Consider the following 18049-nt stretch of genomic DNA (forward strand, 5'->3'; position numbering starts at 1 on the left):
GACAGACTAAAAATGCAGGTTGTTTTTAGTTCTTTACTGAAAGGTAATGTGGCCTGAGCGCATTGGTAACAAGAATAGATGAGATTTTGTTTGGATACCCTATGGTGCCCTTGAAGTCCAATCCCCATGGAATGACTTGCAAACAATGCTCCGTGGGAACATAGGATTTAGCCACCACTATCCCACAGGGGCACACGGAGCCTGTTAAACCACATCAAATAAATAGTCACTGAGGTACCTGGGCAGTGCTTCTTAATACACTAACTGTACAAGAAGTATCAGAATATAACAGACTACCAGGGCTTTTAAAACATGAGTTCATTTGTTTGCCAGGCAAGGGAACTCACACCAGGGTAGACAGGCATAGTTGTTGGGAGCAAGGGGAGAAGGGATGGTCAGGGGTTTTGAAGTGATAGAGAGGTGGGCACACAGTTTTATGGTGGTTATGCTCATTAAGGGTTGAAAATTACCACTCTGGATGGTACAGAATAAGTACATTTGTATCTATATAATTGGTTAAAACAAGTCCCCATTGTCCAGTGGTCATGAAAGTCTTCAGTTGGGTCCAGTAAGAGTCTGGCATACCAGTGTCACTCAGAGGTCATGGATCTTTCACAGCTCTGGCTAATTATAACAGTTGAGGGGAAACACAGCATTCAGTTTTGGTATATCCTGGATTAGTGCTGCTAAATGGAAGGTTTTCCTTTTACAGAAATATAAATCATTTTATTTAAAGAATTTTAAAAATTGAAAATCTCTTTTTAAAAATAACTTGATGCAAAATATCACACTGCTGTAGGCCTGTATATCAGTATTCCTCTTTTATGGAAAGGTTTGAGGGGGCTTTCAGAGTGGAAAAAAGGCATTTCCTCTGGTGCAAAGAGGACCATCTCGAGTCCCCTGCAGTGGATTCCTTGCGTGGGATCACTAGCACTTTCCCACATAACACACCAGGTAGGGAGAGGCGCAATTCAAGTCCCAAGAGACTTAGAAACCTGTGGCCGTCTCGGCAGCATCCAAATAGCTGAACATTTCCCCTGGCTAGAGCTCCACACAGTGCTATTTTTAGTTCAGCTTGCTTCACACAACAGAAAACATTTGGAAGAGAGAATAGTCTCTTCAAATAACCATTAAAGGATCAAGCTTCTTCCCTGGGATTCCGCTCTTCTGTCTCCAAACAGGCAGCGAGATCCTCTCACCATGGGAGATCATTCATCCGACTGCTTACCTCTATAGGAGTTGCTAATTCCACTTTCTCATCCTACTTTCTCAGTAAACACAGATTCCTTATATTTCCTCTTCTCCCGCTCTCCTTTAAACTCTTTCAGTAAGATTTCAATTACCACCAATCAGTATAACTTCAGTCACCAGCAATCTAGTATGACTACACTCTGGGAAGTCATCAACACCCTTATTACTGGAATAGTCTATTCTCCATCTTTATCCCACTCAGCTGAATTTTAGACTTTTTAGTAATTTATAAAACTCTTCCTCCTATTAATATGCAACTTGTAGTATCCCCAATCAGAAATAAGCTTTGTTAAGGTAGAGTTCTCTAAGGAAAGCTCCTTGTTTTTTTTGTTTTTTTGTTTTTTTCCACTTTGTGGATGAGAATATTTATGTCAAACTAGGGAGAGTGCTTCATTTGAGGTATCTATATTGGACAACATTCAGAGGAATTCTTTACCTTGGAACTTTCTGAAAACAAAATTATTTGTTGAAAATGAGTATATTCATGTCTTGGGGGGGACAATAACTGACTTGAAGGAAGCAAAAAAATGAATTTTTAAAAATGGACATTGAAAGCCACAAGATCACAACTGATAATGCAGAAAGTCAAGTCAGTGCTATAAATATGCTCCTCAGAGAACTCTCCCAGAATGCATCGGAAAAGTAGAGATAAAGTTGAAGAGTAAGATGCTAGCAACAGAGCCTGGGAAATAGAAATCTACAGATAACAGATATTCCCAAAGAAGAAATCAGAACAAAAATTTCAATAACTTAAATAGAGGAAAACTTTCAAGTTTTCAATAAGATTTGGGTTTAACTTTAGGCTTACTGTCTGAGGTAGGCAGTAAAATGGCCTTGCAAAGATGTCCACATCCTAATCCCTGGAACCTGTGAAGATGTCACCTTACATGGCAAAAGGGACTTTGCAGGTTTGATTAAGTTAAGGATCTTGAGACACAGGGAGATTACCTTGGATTATCTGGGTGGGCTCAATGTAATCACAAGAATCCTTATGAACAAAAGAGGGAGGCAGGGGAGTCAGAGATTTGAAGATGCTTTACTGCATTTATATGGAAATAGAAAAGCACCAGTAAATCCCCAAATTAACGAAGAAAAAAATCTTGTTTAAAAAAAAAGGAAAAGGAAACAATAAGGTAAAAAAAAAATGAGCTTACACTAAATGGAAGGAATAAAATCAAGTATATATATTGTGTGAATGGACAGAAATCTTACATCAATAGAAACTATCTGATTGGAGGGGGTTTTTACATGTTATTTAAAAACTCTTTAAGGAAACTTTTTTATAAAGTTTTTTTCAAGTTAAAAGTAAAGAGATAGACTTCACATGTATGGTCAAATGACTTTTGGTAAGGGTGCCAAGATATTCAATGGGAAAAGGACAGTCTTTTCAACAAATCATGCTGGGGAAACTATATATCCACATGCAAAAGAATGAAGTTGGACCCTTAGGTAATACAAAATGTACAAAAGTTAACTCAAAAATAAATAAAAGACCTAAATGTAAGATCTAAAACTATAAAACTCATAGCATAAAACATAGGACAAAGCTTCATGACATTGGATTTTGCAATGATTTCTTGAATGTGACACCAAAGTCACAGGTAACAAAAAAAGAAACAAATTGGACTTCATGAAAATTTACACAACAGAGTAAAATGGCAATCCACAGAATGGGAGAAAATATTTGCAAATCATATATCTGATATGGGATTAATATCCAAAGTATATAGAGAACTTCTAAAACTCAACAACAAAAAAACCCAATTCAAAAATGAGCAAAGGACTTGAATAGACATTTCTCCAAAGAAGATATACAAATGGCCAATAAGCACTTGAAAAGATGCTCAGCATCACTAATCATTAGGGAAATGCAAATCAAAACTACAATGAGATGCCACCTCACACCCATTAAGACGGCTACTACCCAAAAACCAGAAAATAACAAGTGTTGGAGAGGATGTGGAGAAACTGGAAAATGTGTAAACTGTTGATGGAAATGTTAAATGTACAGTCACTGGAGAAAACAGTAGGGCAGTTCCTCAAAAATTAAAAATAGAATTACCATATGATCCAGCAATTCCACTTCTGGGTATATACCCAAGAGAATCAAAAGCAGGATCTCAAAGAGATATTCATACACCCATGCTCATAGCAGTGTTAGTTACAATAGCCAAAAGGTGGAAGCAACCCAAATGTCCATCAATAGATGAATAGACAAGCAAAATGTGGTATATCCATACAATGGAATATTATTTAGTCTTAAAAAGGAAGGAAATTCTGACATATGCTACAACATGAATGCACCTTGAGGACATTATGCTAAGTGAAATAAGTCAGCCACAAAAAGACAAATACTGTATGAATCCACTTATATGAGGTTCCTAGAGGAGTCAAATTCATAGAGACAGAAAGTAGAATGGTGGTTGCCAGGAGCTGGGGAGAGAGGGGAATGTGGAGTTGTTTAAGGGGTATAGAGTCTCAGTTTTTCAAGGTGAAAAGAGTTCTGGAGGTTGGTTGCACAACAATGTGAATGCACTTAACACTACTAAACTGTATCTCAAAAATGTTAAAGATGGTAAATCTTAGGTGTATTTTACCACAATTAAACTTTTAAAAGGCAAACTTTATGAAAAAAATACAACAGGCATAAATCTTTTGAATCAGGTGCACCAGTCTAGCAGCCATATGTTTAAAGCAAAAGTTATTAAAAATTTCAAATGTAAATTGAGCAAAATTCAGTTAAATAGGAAAATATTTTAAGACTTCTTTTTCAGAATTGGGCATATGAAGTTTTTTTAAAAGAAAAATTGAAAATGTACATTTTTAGGTGTATTCATGGAACATTCACAAATGTTGATCATATGCTGTCTGATATAGTAGCCACTAGCTATACATGACTATTGAGCATCTGCAGTGTGGCTAGTCCAAATTGATATATGCTGTAAGTGTAAAATACAGACCAGATTTTGAAGACTTTGTATGAAAGAAAAAGAATATGAAGTATCTCATTACTATTTTTATATTGAGTATATGTTGAAAAGATAATGTTTTGGATATATTTGGTTGAATAAAATGTATTATTAAAATTAATTTTAATCTTCTTTTTGTTTTTAACATGCCTACTAAAAAGTTTTTAATTACATATGTGGCTTGCATTATATTTCTATTGGACAACTCTACACTAGACCATAAAGAAAACCTATTAAGAAATCTTTAAAACTAGTCACTTCACAAGAAATGTTCTCTGATTATAATCCAAAATAATTAGGAAAAAAATTTTAAAAAGAAGAACACAATAAATCTTTACTATGTGGGAATTGGAAACAGCCTTGTAGATAGCCATTGACTCAAAGAAGAAATCAAAAACAAAAATTTAAATGAGAAAATACAATGAAAATGAGAGCAATTTATGCTAAAACCTTAGGGACATAGAAAAGGTTTTATTTATGACCTTCAATGCTTCATTATTAAGAAAACATAAAGGAACTTAATATTTACCTAAGGAAATTAGAAAAACAACTATAAAGTAAACCAAAAGAAGCAAGGATGATATCATTCATAAAAAGTAAGCTGGAACCGGGGCCAGCCCGGTGGTGCAAGCAGTTTAAGTGCACGCTCTGCTGTGGCAGGCTGGGGTTCGTGGGTTCAGATCCCGGGCACGCACCATTGCACCGCTTGTCAAGCCGTGCTGTGGCAGCGTCCCATATAAAGTAGAGGAAGCTGGGCACGGATGTTAGCTCAGGGCCAATCTTCCGCAACAAAAAGAGGAGGATTGGCATTGGATGTTAGCTCGGGGCCAATCTTCCTCACCAAAAAAAAAAAAAGTAAGCTGGAATTAATGAAATAGAAAAAAATAGTAAAAAGAATAAGCAAGTCCAAAATTATTTCTTTGAGAATACCAATAAAATAATTCAACCCACCATAAATCTTAAAGAAGAAAGAGAAGGAGCAAAAATATAAGAGACTTAGACTTTGGAGCCAGCCCTGATGGCCTAGTGGTTAATGTTCAGCACACTCCATTTCAATGGCTCGGGTTTGGCTCCCAGGCACAGAACCACACCACCCATCTGTCAGTAGCCATGCTGTGGCAGAGGCTCACATAGAAGAACTAGAAGGACTTACAACTGGAATATACAACTATGTACTGGGGTTTTGGGGAGAAAAAAAAAAAGAGAGAGAGAGGAAGATTGGCAACAGATGTCAGCTGAGGGGACTCTTTCCTAGCAAAAAAAAGAGTTGGTTAGTTAATTTAAAAAAAAAAAAAGACTTAGACTTTGATCTTCCGTATTTGGAAAAAATTCCATAAACTACTTAAAGGAGTCACATCTAAGGGTATATCAAACCAAATAAATAAGAGAGTCAAAATCTCAAAGCAAAAAAGAATTTGGTGGAACAGAAATGATAATGGTGTGCCTACCATGTATAATACTTGAAGATTTCAGTGTAATTTATCTTTGAGGTACCAAATAAATTGGCAAAAACATATCTGAAGGTCTCCAGATGACATACTTTGTCCTGCTGGGTGCTTCTTAAATAATGATAATAGATAATATTTATTGTGTGCTCACTGTGACAATATTAAGGCCAGAATGGTTAGGTCACCCACCCAGGATGATGCAGCTAGAAATATGGGAGTGAGTTAACTTCTCTAGAGAATATATTCACATAGAAAAACAAAAGAAAAAATGCAACAATTGCTTTTTAAATGCCTTCCAACTTTTCAATTTTTACAATCTAATAGATAAATATATATTTTATAATTGAATAGATACATTGCATAAAGGAAAAAGAAAGCCAAGTAGAATAGATGCCTTGTCATTTGAGCACAAAGAAACGTGAAGTTAAATTCCTTTGCAGTAATATAGAAAGAGGTAGAGAAGTAAGAGTACAAAAACTATAAAAGATCTCAAGTCATGGAAGTTAATAAAAATTAAGTGAATATGAGGTAAATGGGCAAAAAAGATAACTAACTCAGTGGATTAAGAAACAAACCCAGCTCACAAGAGTCCTATTTCAGTTAAACCCAAATATACAGGGTTAATGTAAGATGCTTCTGAAACTATTAGTAAAGCAGTAGTTTTCCACCACAGAAACTCAGGGTGGAGTGGGGTGGGTTTGGTGATGTGGTCAGCCCATCCTAATAAACCATACCCCTTTCTCATTTCTCTTCATCACTGTCCCCACCTTCACTGGGTTTATAGGCTCAGTTTTATCTTTTCCCTAGCCCTTTCCACCATGCTTTGATGACTTTAGCGTCCCAAGTAGAAGACCCGTCTGACATGCAATTCAACTCTGGTACATTCCCACATTATACACCAGACACCAACTCTTGGTTAGAAAACTTGCCAGCACAGCTCCATCTCTGAAAAGTTGGACTCAATTTTTTCTTTCTCTGATCACAGAGACCCCACCTTCCCTCTCTAGCATTGTCTCTCTTCCACTTTATTTATTCAACCTCTTTGAAATGTCTGCTTCCTTTGGTGTTTAGGTCTCCTGTGATCTCACCTCAGCCCCCTCCAAGACAGGACTACTAAACACTATCATGTCAACAAATGCAATTTGCTAGTTCCTTTGTCCTACTACAGAACACCTGCAAGCAAAAACCCCCTGATGGATCAGTTCACAACTCAATTTCTCTGCTCCTATACAGCTGGAGAAAATTGCACAACCATGGAGACAGTGCCTTTACAAAAGGACAATCTTGGTGGAATCATATCATTGCTTGCCAATCCTATTACAGATCCCCTCCTCGGCCTCTCAGTCCTCGCAATGACCATTGCACACCTTTCCTACACTACTGGAGGCACTTTAACAATTTGTCTCATCGAAGAATGTTAGAAGGAGAATGAGAGGTAGAAATCTCTGGAAAGATTGGTAGACAAGTAAGCACCTGGAAGTAAGTTACAAAAAAAATACGTGTTCCCCCTGCAGCATTGATTGGATTAAAGCACCAATACTGACCTGAGATAATGGCTTCCTGTTGGCACAGTTTATGCCCCCAATAAAGACCATGTTGGGCATGATCGGCCTGGGGTAGTCCAACACAAAGTCATCTCTGAACAGCCACACGGATGCAGAGCCCAAAATATCCACCAGTGACACGTCTCTCTGAAGAAGCTTAGAGGCCAGGCTTGCATAAGGACTCAGAGAAACGTGGCAAATGTACTTCAGGGCCAGAGGGTAGAGCATATTCTTGACTCTTTGCAGGAATGTCATGTGGTCTGAATTTGTTGTTAAAAGCCTAGGAACATATGAGGAAGGGTTTGGGCACTGTGTGCTCTCAGAATCTAAGTCACATGGAAGGGCACGCAAAAAGAACACAGCAGGAATCTTCAGGTACTCAGCCAGCACTGCCCCGCAGGGGTAAACGGGGTCAGTTAAAACCACGTCAAAGGAACTGGCATTCAGGTGCCTGATCAGGTCCTTGTCATACATCAGCACCTCACAAGACTTTTGAAAGAGCAAAGACACATTTTTGAGAATTGTCATACTTCTCCAAAATGTCTTTAGAAAATGTGCTTTTTCAAAAATCATGTGACTCTGGCCCAGCAAGATGTGATTAAATTCATCCTGGGTATAAGGAATGTCGTAGGTTTTCATGGTGAAAAAGTCCTCTTCCTTGATATGTAGATTCACCTCTGGAGAAACGACCACTGCTTGGTGGCCTCTGGCATGGAGCTCCCGCACGGCCTTCCGCATGCTAAGCCAGTGGCTGCCTTCCATGGGGACCACCAGCACCTTCCCGCCCTCGGCCTGGGGCCCAACGCTCAGAAAGAGCAACAGCCCAGCGAGCGCCAGCAGGGGAACCTGGAGTCCCACAGCCATCTCGGTTGAAGCCAAAAGCAGCCCACTCTCCAGATCAGGCTGTGCCTCCCACATTTGTTCTCTTTCTCTTTATCTTATCATCAAACCACTTAGCAGAATGGCCTGTAATTGGAAGGGAGCTGCCATTCTTAAGTTAATTATTACAGAATAAATCTATTCCTATGTTTCACCACTGGCCCCACCCTTCTGCTTCCACTCAGGGAGATACCAGCCCCCCTTATCTTGGACAAACTCATCTGACCCTGCTGCTCTCTCCGGGGAGCCTTCTAGTTCACTCTCTTGTTTTTCACCCAATTCCCAAAACAAGGCTGTGGATGCCCATTTCATTTGTTCGCCTCCTGCTTCTCATGTTCTAAAGGGCTGTGACTGAGCTCTGAGGAGTCACCAATGCCCTAGTCCCCAACTGAAACCTCTCTGCTGGATGTGACCTTGTTTGATAACTCGTAAAACTCTTTCCTCCCATTCGTGGGTAACATGGAGCACATCCAGAAAAATATATAACATTGCTAAGATAGCTTTCTCTAAATGGGAGGGGGATGCAGGCTCTCTGGTTTTGTTCATTTTCCACACAGGACATCTCTTGCAATGTTCAGGGAAGAGCCTACTTGAAGCAGCTGTCAAATATGGAAATATCTGAAGGGATCCTGAACTTGTGACTTGATGAAGACAACACAAGAGTGTGTTGAGAATTCTATATCTAGTCATGGAATAAGAATTGCTGTTATCTAAAACACAAATGGGCAAGACAACACTTAGCAATGACATAGGGCGCTCAGAGAGCACCCCTCCCCCAGGGCCTGCCCACCACAAGACAGGATCCAAGACCTGGCCTTGGATCAGACTCTGTTTGAATTCCTCTTCTCTTGAATGCTGAAGCCACCAGTCCTCTGCTACTCTGTTTACGGACGGGGGTGTACAGTCATCCAGGCCTTTATTCCAGCCTGCAGTTTACGTTCAGGCTTTTCTCCAAGGTCATTTACAGTCCTAAGTCCTCATAAGGATGGATTCCTCCAGAACACAATGGGCTACATAATTTGGGGGTTGCTTCTGAGAGTGGGACTCTCTGGGACCACACGGGTCGCATGCCCATGGGGCCAACTCTGCTCCAGAAAGTGACTCCCATAGGTGCTCAGCAAGATGCTGACATCTCCTTGTCCTGTTTGCTGTGGGGACGATTTGGGTGGGCACCTTGGGCTGTCCAGCTTTCTCTCTCACTGAGTGTACACTTCTGCATCTGTGGCTTCTGCCACAGCGACATCCTGACCCAGGCTGCCATGATGGGCAAGGCTGAGGCTTTCCTTTGTGAGGAAGTTAGCCCCATTAGAGATCCACGTTGATAACGGATTCCACCACTGGGAAAATGCATGCCTGCCAAGACACTTCCTGTTTAACACCAGCTGCCACTGTGCAAGGAGCATTTGGTTCAACCACTCCTTGTAGGCTGTGAGTCCAGGGTCCTGCTTCTCTTCCTTCCTCTCCAACAGCAGCTTCTCTGCTCTCTTTTTCTGGATCCTCTTTCTGTCTCAGCCACATAACTCTATGTCTTCCCCAAGGCTCAGTTTCTGTGCTCTACTCACAGGTTAAATCCTATCATTTCTGTTCCTCAGTCACATCTACAAATAGCCATGCAAAATTACTTGAGTGTGTAGGATCGAGGATGCTCACGTCTCAAACTAAGTACATAAAAGCAGGAGAGCAAATGGAGCAGGGTGGCTGGGAAGGTGAAACTTGAAGTTTGTTGTTGCTGCTGCAGCTGCATATTATTGTCATTAGCAAGAGAAGCTGTCCTTTAGGTTTGTAGCCACCACCACATCTAGCGGCAGAAGCAGCAAGTTACTGGAGTTGGATCCCTTCATTCTGCTAAGAACTCAGTAGCCCCTGTTACTTGCAGCACTGTAACCACAGTGCACGCCTGTCGGAGAGTATACAAGGCCACATTCTAGCTTCTAAAGATATAATACTCAACTAAGAAGACGCAGTGTACCTAAGGGATTGGTGATGGAGGTAGTGTTTTCTCGGCTCTCATTAAACATATATATCAAGACCAGAATAAATGAAGAGCTATACAATGTCCTGGATGGGAAGATTTAACGTTGTAACGCTCTTGATTTTGTCCCAAATTAAGCTATAGATTTAATGCAAGCTCAAGCACAATCTCACTGGGATTTTGAATATGATCAAAAAATATTATGAAATTCACCCAGAAGCATTTCGGGCTTCTGGCAATGGAGAAGTAGCTCCTATCGACCAATGCTTTCACGGATAACGATTATAAAGTCTTGCAATAATGTGCGGAAAAAAAGGCAGTCTGAAGGCACTAGAGAGCAAGGAAAAGCCAGCGGAAACTGAAGGGGAGGAAGGGGACAGCAGATGACATGGGAGCGCGAGGGTGGTCAAGGGCCGGGTAGAGAGAGTTTCCCTGCTCTCTTAGTACCCGCCTCTTGTACTTCGGCCCTCGCCCATTGCACCAGCTCCTCCCTCTTAACAGGGAGATTGTCTACATCCCATTTGACCCAAGACCAGAGAGTGGCCAGACCCTCAGTCAGCCCGTCACCCCCCAGGGACCCGGCACCCCTTGCGTTTCCACCAAGCTACGGTGTGTTTCCTGGGTGGCCCTGCTCACTGCACCAAACTGTCACTGGTTACCAATCCCTGGGGAGGAATCTAACTACTTGGAGGACAGCAAAGCTCATCACTATGCCAGCCACCAGGAACAGAATTCCAAACACCTCTGCCCATGGCATCTTGGGATCAGAGTCACCAAGAAAAACACAATGCAGTCAAGCACTGGATGGAACAACGCCTTCCTTACGTGGAGCAGAGACAGAGCAAGATCTGCTCCAATAGTGAGCATCGGTCTCCCATGGCTAGCAGGTCTCTCCTGATGGCCAGCCAAATTAGGACAATTTGCCTACACGCACCCCTTCTGTACCATAGCAGAAAGACCTTGTCCCCTACCCAAGGAGGACAGATATAACAGTAGGGTTGACCAGGTGCCATAGGATGCCCACGCTTCAAGCAAAGACAAAAGAGTATTCTTTGAGCCTGAAACAGGGCACGGTATTCCCACACAAGGTGATAAGCCAGGCTTAGGCTGTGTGGGCTCGTTCCAAGGAAGAGTTCCAAGCCCAAGGCTCATTCTTCTGTGGCCAAGTGGGGGCCAAAAGAATGCATGCATGACACTGCCTTTCCAATCCCCATTTTCTTGACTTTTTGCATGAGAGCAAGCCACAGTTTAAAAGAGCTATCACTAGTTCTAAGTGCTCAGGAAAAAACCATTTGCAAACACTTAATTTAATGAGAATATACTATTCATTTTTAAAATTTCATTTTACATTTTGAATTAATGTAGTTTATATTTTTTTGTAGTAAAACATAGCTCATATTTCTACAGGCCTTAAAAACACAGACAGTGGTTTGTATTTGAATTGTGTCTTCTGTAACAGATTCAATAAAGTTGGACCAACTCTAAAAGATGCGAGGGGGAGGGGCTTGCCACATCAAGTCCCTAAAGCTCATACTCAAATGCTTTGATGTCCCACACCTAGCACTGCACATAGCCGTGGAAATGACAGGAAGCCTTCCCAACCGTAAGGGGACTAAATGACTTGGGAAATTCATGGAGTGTATAAAAGCTGGAAGCGGGAGGCTGAAAGTGAAGGGAGGTGATTTGCTTCTGAGGGCTGTAATAACGAAGCACCGAGACTGGGTGACTTAGAACAACAGAAATTTCTGGTCTCATGGTTCTGAGGGGCAGAGTCTAAAAAAGTTGTCAGCAGGGCCACACTCCCACTGAAGGCTTTAGGGGAGAATATTTCCTTGCCTCCTCCAGCTTCTGGTGTTTGTCAGCAATCCTCGGTCTTTCTTGGCTTGTAGATGCATCACTCCAGTCACTTGTCCATCTTCTACCTGTGTGTCTTCACATCATCTTCCTTCTGTACTTGTCTGTCTCTGTGGCCAAATTTCCCCTTTTTACAAAGACAACTCTCTTGTTGAATTAGGATTCAACCTAATGATCTCATTTTAACTTAATTATCTCTGTAAAGACCATGTTTACAAATGAGGTCACATTCTGAGGTGCTGGGGGTTAGAATGTTAACATATCTTTTTTGAGGGGGTCACAATTTAACCTACATCTAGGGACCAGTTCACCAGGGGCCTTGTGGGCCAAGTTGGGGGCCTGAGCTTCATCCTGAAGACTGGGCACCCACTGAAGTTGGTGTGGCATGGCCAGCTTTGTGTTCCTGAAATATACCTCTTGCAAAGAAGTAGGCAATGATTTAGAGGGGTCAGCCTGGATCAAGAGAGTCCTATTCAGAGGCTGTTTCTGTGCAGCGAAGGCCTAAATCAAAGCTTCAGCAGCCCTGGGGACAGGACAGATGCAAGAGGCAGTTTATGGAAGCATCCACAAGGAGGTGCTCAAAGCAAGAGGGCAGCACACAAAGGATGGGTCCAGAGAAGACAGGGACAGTTCTACAGAGGGCATCCCGCACCACCGGGGGAGGACCATCTGGATCTGGGAGTCATGCGTAGACAGGGCACTAGAAAGGGGTTCTCAGCTACCGGTGAAACATTTCAGCCCTTGAACTATTCCCCTAAACCCATTAAAATATCTACGCTTATAAGCCGCCTTCTGATGAGTATGGGATGAGGGCGGGAACATACCCTCATTGCATTAAAGGGCTTGCCCCCGTTCTAAATTAATGCAGTGGCATTTTATTTAGACATCGGTGTCTCTGATTTCTATTTGCAAGGCTTGGACTTGAGGCACCTGGGAGGATGGCGCCTTCACAGAGATGGGGGCCCTGGGGCGGGGCAGAACTGTGGGGGGCTGGGCGGGGGGCATATGTTCCTGTGCCTGTGAGACACCAGGAGGAGATGCCCAGGGCGATCAGCTTTCTGAGTCCCGAGCAGAGGAGGAGTCTGCGCTGCACAGATGGACTTGGAGCCATTACCATGTGGTGGTGCTTCACTCCATGCGTGTGGGTGAGATCACCCCAGAAAAGACCAGAAATAGAAAAAGGCATCTCTGGAGGCTGACTCCTGAGAGATGGTGTTCCCCACTGCCAATCTCATAGACCTAAACATAAAAACTAAAACTATTAAACATTTGAAGAAAACATACGAGCAAATCGCCACACCTCCAAGTAGGCAAAGATTTCTTAGGTCACAAAAAGTGCCTAAGAATTAATTAATTAAGTCAATTAAAATTTAATTAATCAGACTTCATCAAAATCTAAAACTTTGCTCTTTGAAAGATATTGTTTACAAAATATGAAAACGTAAGCCACACACCAGGAGAAAACATCAGCAAAACATGTATTTGACGAAGGACTTGTATCCAGAATATATAAAAGACTCTTACGACTCAAAAATAAGAAAATAGGGGCCGCCTGGTGGAGCAGTGGTTAAGTGCACGCGCTCCCCTGCAGCGGTCCGGGGCTCGCAGGTTCGGATCCCGGGCGTGCACCAACGCACCGCTTGTTAACCCATGCTGTGGCGGTGTCCCATATAAAGTAGAGGAAGATGGGCAAGGATGTTAGCCCAGGGCCAGTCTTCCTCAAGAAAAAGTGGAGGATTGGCATCGGATGTTAGCTCAGGTCTAGTCCGTCTCACCAAAAAAAAAAAAAAGAAAAAGAAGACAAATAACCCAATGAAAATGAGCAGAGGATTTGAAGGAACGGTTTCTAAAAGAAGATAGTCGTATGATCAATAGGCACATGAAAAGAGGTTCAGCATCATCTGTCATAAAAAAATGTAAATTAAAATCACAGTGAAATTCTACCACGCATCCACTAAAATGGCTGAAATGTAAAAGACTGACAATAGCAGGTGTTAGCAAGAATCTGGACCAACTAGAACTCTAATACCTTGCTGGTAGGAATGTAGAATAGTACAACTGCTTTGGAAAACAGGCCATTTCTTATAGAGCCATACAGACAGCTACCATACGACTCAGCAATCCCACTTCTCAGTACTTACCCAAGAAAAATGAATCCACATATCCACACAAATACATGCACTCAAATATTCATAGCAGCTTTATTCATAACAGTCAAAAACTGGAAACAACCCAAATGTCCATCAATAAGTAAGTGGATAAACAAATGGTGGTGTAGCCATACAATAGATACTACTCAGAAATAAAAAAGAATGAACTGTTGATACATGCAACAACAACATGCATGAATCCGAAAAAAACATCATTCTGAGCAAAAGAAGCTAGACCCAAAACAGTATACATGTACAATTCCACTCAGATGAAACTCTAGCAAAGATGACTCTAATCTTCAGTGACAGTCACCAGATCAGTGGTTGCCTAAGGCCAAGAGGATGTGCTGGTTGACTGGGACAGAACACAGGCATCTTACTGGGGTGACAGAAGTGCCCCACATCTGGAATGTGGTGGTAGGAACATGGGTAAATCAATTATTATCACTCAGAAATGCACAATTAAAATGGTGCATTTTATTGCATGCAAATAATACCTCAATAACATCAATTTTTATTTAAAAGAGCATAAATTGAAAAGATATAATACAATTACAAAAGAATAAAACTTTCCTAAGCCAAAACCACCATAGAAAGGCCTACACATTCCAAGAAACACTAACAGGAAAAGACCCATTTCTAATAATATCCTTTTTACATCCTGGTCAAATTTTTGAATTTCAAGTTTAAAGTCAAAAGTATCCATATATATCACAACAGGAAAAATAACCTAAAAGAGGACAAAAGGCAGAGACTTCAAATGCAAAATGCTCATAAGCCCCAAAATGATTGCTTTAAATGCTGACAGATCATCCTTTCCTGGGGACATTCTAATTTAGTGCTCATCCACAATTTCTTTTAAAAATGTCAGATTAAACACAGAGGTATCCATACAACACTAGATTTATAAGATAAACTACTAACAAAAAATCTGACATCTAAATAGAAAGCATCTTTAATTGTATCTAGTGTGGAAAGTCATTAGGAAATGACTCATCCCAGCAACCACTCCTGGACCCTCATATGTACACCAGGCGAGGCTCCACTCCCAGCTCAGGGATAGAACATGTGACCCAGGCCTCAGCCAATCAGCACATCTTGCCCACAGTGATTAGTGCAGAGATGGGCATGTGACTTAATGAGAGCCAATGAGAGAGAAGAACTTTTACTAGGAATCCTGGGAAAAGGACTCAGCCTGGCGCCCCTGCTGCTTGGTTATCATGTGCCTGAGAAGGACATGATCACCAAGGAAACAGATACAAGAAATAGAGATGAAAAATTAGACCTGGTGACACAGTTTAATCTCTGTAGCAAGCCACACCTAACTGGATAGACCCTGAGATTTTCCCAGTATTTGAGCCAATAAAGTTGCAAGTAACAGAAAGTCTTCCAAAAAATTCATTGAGTCAAAAATATGGTGGAGTTCCCCCAAGAGCTAATGTGACCACAGGTTGCATAAATTCTATGAAATGAGAGGAGTCCCGCCCAGCTCTGTTGTTCACTGGTCAAACAACTTAATAAAAAAAAAACACAAAGAGATGTTTAAGGGAACAATTACGGAGGAAAACACAAATCAAAATAACCGTGAGATGGGGCCGGCCCAGTGGCGTAGCAGTTAAGTTCACGTGCTCCACTTTGACAGCCCAGGGTTCTGGGGTTCAGATCCGGGGTGCGGACCTATGCACCGCTCATCAAGCCATGCTGTGGCAGTGTCCCACATACAAAATAGAGGAAGACGGGCACAGACGTTAGCTCAGGGCCAATCTTCCTCACCAAAAATAAATAAATAAATAACCAGGAGATATTTTTCATCTACCAGATTGGCAAAAACCTAAAAAGTCTGAAAATAAGTGTGGGCGAGAATATGAAGAAAAGCGCACACTTATACACTGCTGGAGGGAGAAGAAATTGTTACTACTAACTGACATTTAAAATGTGCATGACCCAGCAAGTCTACTTCCTGGCATCCACCCTATGGAAACTCCCACACAGGGGCACAATGAGGCATGGTCAAAGATGTTTGTTGTAATTTGTTTGAATAAAAGTAAAAAGCAAGACGTAGAGTGGGAGGACACATTTGCAATACCTATTAGCGGCCAAAGAACTAGTATCTAGATTACATCAATAACTCCTCAAGCAGACCAACAACCCACTACAAAAATGGGCAAGAGACTGGAAAAGAAAAAAGGAAATTCAAATGACCAATGACCATAGGGAAAGATCTTCAACCTCGTTAGTTGTATAGGTAACCAATATATTAGTAATCAGAGAAATACAATGCAAAATTATGAGATATCACTGCACAATCACCAGATTAGCAAAAATTTTGAATCTGACAACACTAAGTGAAGGCAAGGATGTGAGACAATAAGAACCCTCTTACATGGCTGGTGGGGATTTAAATTGGAAGGATCACTTTGGAAAATGTTTGTCATTATCTGTTTAAATTTTATATATATATATATGCTGTAACACAGAAGCTCCACTACTAGATATACACTCTAAAGAAACTCATGCAGTGTAACAGAATGTTCATTACAGCATCGTTCACAATCGTGAAAAGCTGGATACAACCCATGTCCATTGACAATATAATGGATAAACAAAATTATGAGATATTCATACAATGGAATACTATTCAGTACTGAAAATGCACAAACTACAACTTACAAGAACACACAACAATATGAATTTCTCAAACATAAAGTTGAGCAAAAGAAGCAAGACAACGAATTAAATACAGTCTGATTCTAATTACATAAAATACCCAAACAAGTAAAACGCAGCTATATTATTTAGACAGGCACAGTTAGATGGCAAAACGTAAAGGAAAGCAAAGAAATAATTGTCACAGAAGTTGTAACAGGGATAGACAGGATCTGATGGAGAGCAGGCACCCTGGATGGGGGTCTGGGCACTGATGGTGTCTATTTCTTGACTGGAGTGAAGGTTACATGATACTCACTTTATATTTATTTATTAAACTGTGCATATATATTTGATTACTTTTCTGTGTGTTCTATTTTCTAGTTTTTAAAGATCAGAAAACATATGGTATTTCTCACACGCACTTTTGTACTCATTTAATCCCACAAATACCTGACAGGCACAATGCTAGCTCTCGAGGATAAAAAGGAACACAAGATCTGCTCCTTGCCTTTAGAGAAAAATAAACATATACAAACATTTAAGTGCAAGAAGATGTGGTCTACTAAAGACATGAATAAATTGTTAGGGACACACAAATGAACAGCTTGTTTGGGGAAGGTGACATTCTAGAGAGGAATCAACTTAAGCAAAGGACAGAACAATCGGGTGGTCTGGGAACAGTGTGTGGTCTGGTGTTCAAAACAGCTCAAAAGGAATGTATTCACTGTCTCCTACAAACCAGGCTAAGTATACAAAGATGCCCGAGACACCGTCACTGTCCTGGAGGAAGTACGCCCAGAGAGAATGGCGTGTGGTCTATCCAGGGAGGAGAGGCCTCCTGGCCAAGATAGCTGGGCTGGGTCTTGGTATGCCTTAAACATCACGTTTGTGAGACACTGGGGAGACAACACTATGGAGAGGACCCAGATCTTGAGAACTTGAAAACATATTTTCAGTGTTAAAAAGGAAAAGGGACAAGCTAAATACCAATTAATAGGATTGGGCTAAACGAACAGTGACATATTCACATAATGCATCAGTTATGAGGAAAGAAGTAAATCTATGTGAACGACCATGGGTAGACCTCGCAGATATACCGGTGAATGAAAAATATGACATGCAGAAAATTCTGTGCAGTAACAGATAATCTACGTAACATGCCCGAACTGTTTTTAGCATTTTATAAGCACTCAGTAAATATTAGCTAGTTATGTGTAAGTTTAAGTTATACGGCATGATGTTTTGATACACTCATATATTGTGAAATGGTTAGCACAATAGGGCTGGTTAACTCTTCCAACACCTCACATAATTACCATTTCTTTTTTGTGGT

General features: G+C 41.0%; 1 protein-coding gene and 1 pseudogene across 3 annotated transcripts in view; both read right to left on the reverse strand.

The window, feature by feature from the left end:
• LOC101398944 (UDP-glucuronosyltransferase 1A6) overlaps positions 1-18049 on the reverse strand; it is a 69204-nt gene that overhangs the window by 22311 nt on the left and 28844 nt on the right. The gene's annotated exons all lie outside the window — the stretch shown is intronic.
• On the reverse strand, positions 7060-8076 carry LOC147912290 (UDP-glucuronosyltransferase 1A3 pseudogene; annotated as a pseudogene).

This window comes from Ceratotherium simum, chromosome 37 (genome assembly GCF_057802395.1).
Source record: "Ceratotherium simum simum isolate JZ-2026a chromosome 37, ASM5780239v1, whole genome shotgun sequence".
Lineage (NCBI taxonomy): Eukaryota > Metazoa > Chordata > Mammalia > Perissodactyla > Rhinocerotidae > Ceratotherium > Ceratotherium simum.